A 4692-nucleotide genomic window follows, 5' to 3' on the forward strand; every position below is an offset into this window, starting at 1 on the left:
TGCTCTTAAGCCGATTCGCAAGAATCGTGATGAGGAGATGAGGTTTACTTTTGATATATCAAAGTGTGATAAAATATTTGATGCACTCTTGCAAGATAATATGATTAGAATATCACACACCATACCGCCGTTTGAGGAGCTGAAACGGCGTGCTTATTGCTAGTACCATAATTCATTTTCTCATGCTACTAACGATTGCAATGTTTTCCGACGACAGATACAATCGGCCATTAATGACGGACGATTGAATTTTGCTGAGATGCAAGTTGATAAACAGCCCTTCCCGATAAACACCATGGACTTGGAGGGAAAGAAAATGTTGATTCGGCCTAGCATAGCCGAATCTGCTAATAAAGATAGTGTTGTTATTGGTGAACCCAGGAATAGCAAGGAGGGCGACAAGGTCTTGGGAAGAAAGATTGTGCTTGAGAAGCAACCAGATGGCAAGGAAGTGTTGAAGATCACTATAAAAAATGCCACACTCGGGGGGGCAACCACAAGTACAAGAGGATGCTCATGTTAAATTGATCAAGCCCAAGAATTCAGAAGTTGGCAAGTGGTAAAAGAATGAAACTAAGAACAAGAGAATCAAGCCAACTTTTGATATGTTGCTATCCAAATATGCAAGTCAAGCGGCCGGTTCTAGCTCTAATCGGCCATCACATTCAAAGCGTTCAAGATTGCCTCCGGAGCAAGAGTTTCAACGATATGCAAGGCCATATGGGTCAGGGGCACCGACACCATGGATGTCACAACCCTCCTATGCGCCATATTACATGAGAGGCTTCGGTGGAGGATGGGGGCAGCCCCCAATGGCTCCTTATGCTTTCCATATGGAGTGGGCAGCACCTAGAAGGCCTGCTCGTGAGAGGCTTTATTATCCCACACAAGGCCGTTTGAGATATGGTGCTAATCGGCCAACAAAAATTTCTCCAAGTAAGGCCAATAAAAAAGTGTGGCGTCTTAAGTCATCTAGTGCGGAAATTTCAGAATGCGACAAGCAAAAGGAGATCAAAAAGCCGGTTGTTGGTAATCTGGCTACTTCTAATGGTGATATTGTTATTTTTCAGCAGGGTTCCATGCTTAGTGATCATGAGGCGAGCACAAGCAAGGCCAAACCAAGCGATCCCAAATATACTCAACCTAAGTGGTGTCCTCCCGGTTTAACCAAGACCATGAAAAGGAGATTACAACGCATAGGAACCACGAGAAGGTAGAGCACAAAGAGGAGAGGCAAAGGGACGAATTGTTAAGTGAAATTCGGCCCATGACACTCACAAAACAAGTGTGGAGGCCTAAAGAAAAAGGAAACGCAGATGCTTCTACATTAGCTACAGCAACACATTCATCACCAAAAGAGGATGATGCAACCCCTATTACATCATCCACACCACCTGAAACATCCCCTTCAATTGAGGAATCTTTGAGCCCAATATTCACATTGGGAGACGAAGATGAGATGGTGGATTCTGAATATACGCCGGTTCGGGAAGGTACGGATATTAATACGGTATATTACTTACCTGCCGAGTTTCGTGCTATAGGTGAAGAAGGGGAGGTAGCCCAGCTGAATTTTGGTCCTAAGAATGCTATTTTCGAGAAGCCAAGAGAACCGGTGAAACACTTGAAGCCATTGTACCTCAAAGGTCATATTAACGGATCGCCGGTTGCTAGGATGCTCGTTGATGATGGTACTGTGATAAATCTTATGCCCTACTCGGTCTTCAAAAAGTTGGGGTTAGATGATGATGCATTGATGAAGACCAATATGGTACTTAATGGATTCGAGGGTAAAGAAAAGACAGAGGCCAAAGGTGTGATGTGCATGGAACTCACCGTGGGAAGCAAAACTTTGGCCACCACATTCTTCACCGCCGAGGTGCAAGGTAACTATAATGTTATACTAGGTCGTGATTGGGTTCATGCTAACCAATGTGTGCCATCTACCATGCATCAATTTTTAATACAATGGATCGATGATGAGGTAGAAATCATTCAGGCGGATAATTCGGCTTGTGTTGCTTTGGCCGATGCATCGGTGGATTGGAATCATCCCGATGTTACTTGCTTAACAGGGCGTGACCTATCGGAGTTTGATTTCCTTAGTGCTACAAGGAACGGGTTCATTCCCATCTCTTTAAAACCGATTGGTGGTAATCGATTACAAGGCATGATGTGAACCAGAAGTTAAAATCAATGGCCGATATAAAATTATCGCCCTAAGCATAAACATGGCCGATATAGAGATTATCGCCCTAAGCGCATATAAAAGGCCGATGGAGTGTTGACATCGTCCTTAGAAAAATGTTTTGCAAGTTATTTTTCGGCGCGCTAGCTTTGCCGAAAAACAGGGGGCATGTGTTGACGCTCAAAAAGGGCATGATCGTAAAGAGTGACTTGAGGCTGTAGCAAGATGAGGTCAAATTATGAGTTCATGTCACAATTTGATGGTGCTCTTCAAGATAATCAAAGTAAATGTGAAGATGGATCAAAACGGAGCTCAAGTGTAAAAGATATGCCAATTTCGGAGATACTTGTGTTGACACCAGATTAGAAAATGCCATGGAACCTAATTAAGATGGCCTCTGATGGAAAAAGTTACAACTGCAAAGTTTTTCGTCTCGTCGAAACGGACGATTTTGATATAAAGATCGTCCCTATCCGAGGTCGTATGCAAAAGTTATAGGTAAAACCGTGCGCTGCACCAATGTTGGCCGGATCATCCGGGCCGGGGTCCGGATCATCTGGGTAATTGAAGCACTAAGATTCTAGAAGATTGGCGCTGAAGTCGGATGATCTGGGTCAACTCCCAGATGATCCGGGTAAAGGCCAGACAGTCCGGGCAATCGTCCGGACGTCCGGACAAGTTTTTCTGCTGCAGATGTTAGAAAACAGCCCGAAACTCCCTCCAGATGACCTCAGATCAAAAAGTGTTCAACATGAAAGTTGTGCGTCTCGTCGAGACGGTTTATTTGGATATAAAAAACGTCCAAATCCGAGGTCGTATGAGGATTCTAGAGCCAAAACAGTAAGCTGCTGTCAAGAAACTGGGCTAGGCCGGATCATCCGGGCCTTGAGCCGGACATCCGGGCCGGGGGTCGTGAATAGTCCGTGTTTTATTTGGTTTTGATGATTTGGATGGCTAGGCAAGTCCTTTTCTTGTACGAGAAGTCCACCCGCCTCTTATATAGACAAGAGGTGACGGCCGATTGAACAACAACACACAATCGCAAAACTCATCTACTTTTTACCCTAGTTTTACATCCCTCCCTTGTTCTTTCTCTCTCGTTCTTCGTTTGTTCTTCATATTGGAGGGCAGCGATCCTCGAGGCTCTAGGGGCGGGCGAACCGACCTAGGGCAGCCCATAGCCGCCGCGCGTCCAGACGGGGTCCCTCCCGGGCGCGTGGGGTTTCGAGTGCTCAAAAACGCCCGCCGGATTGTCTTGCGTACCGCGCTTTCGGCGGGTCTCCTTCGACGTGAGCTGCGGTGCATCATCCTCGGCGTTGAAGGTACACGGTGACGTGTTCGTTTGCGAACACCTTTCGCACAGACCCCTGCCGATCAGGCGAGGACTTGGACCGGCCCATTTAACGTGTTGCAGCGTATCCGGTTTTGAGAACCTTCAAAAGTTTCCCAGCCCAGTTCCGCTTTTTCTTTTTCTCTTTGGGTTTTTGTTTTTCTGTTTTTTTTTCTTTCTTTTCCTTTTGCTGTTTTTCTTTTCATTTCGTTTCTTTTTGACTTCGTTGTTTCAAAATATGTTCACAAAATCAAAAAATGTTTAGAATTTTAAATGATGTTCATGTATTTTAAAATTTGTTCATGAATTTTAAAAATGATTATATTTTCAAAAGAAACTTCTAGAATTACAAAAAAATGTTCGCAGTTGCAAATTTTGGTCTGACATTACAAAATATTTGAGTTTAAAAAAGTGTTCAAGAATTTTAGAAAATGGCCGTGGTCTCGAATTTTTATTAGATATTTCATGAAGTTCCAATTTCAAATATTTGTTCATAAATTCAAAAAATGTTCATGGTTTCAATTTCCGTTCGTAATTCCATGAAATGTTCCGTTTTCAAATATTTCTTCACAAATTCAAAAAAATCACGCTTTCCTTTTTTTTGTAATTTCATCAAATGTTCCATTTTCAAATATTTGTTCAAAAATTCAATAAAAGTTCGTGGTTTAAAATTTTGTTTGGAATTTCATAATTTGTTTGCCACTTCAAAAAATGTTTCACGTCTTTCAAAAACATTTTCTGCAATTTCAATTTTTTTTTGTTCACATATGCAAAAAAAAATGTTTTTGTCTATGAAGATGTGCAGAAATTCAAAAAACAATCTTTTTTAAGTGTTCAAAAATAAAAAAAAATGTTCAGATTTTGTCAAAAAAATCACAATTCAAAAAATTGTTCACATTTTCTAAAAAGTTGTTCGTTTTTATCAAAATTGATAGTAATTTTTGAAAAAAGGTTCCTATTTTTGAATATTTGTCCACAACTTCAAATTTGTTCCGGTTTTTAAAATTTGGTTACAAATTCCAAAAATAATTAACATTTTCTAAAGACTCATGTATATTCTATCAAAAATGTTCGAAATGTTTAAAAAATACTCCCTCCGTCCGAAAATACTTGTCATCAAAATGGACAAAAAAAGATGTGTCTAGATCTAAAATATGTCTAAACACATCCCCTT

This window comes from Triticum aestivum, chromosome 4B, assembly GCF_018294505.1.
Source record: "Triticum aestivum cultivar Chinese Spring chromosome 4B, IWGSC CS RefSeq v2.1, whole genome shotgun sequence".
In the NCBI taxonomy this organism is placed as follows: Eukaryota; Viridiplantae; Streptophyta; class Magnoliopsida; order Poales; family Poaceae; genus Triticum; species Triticum aestivum.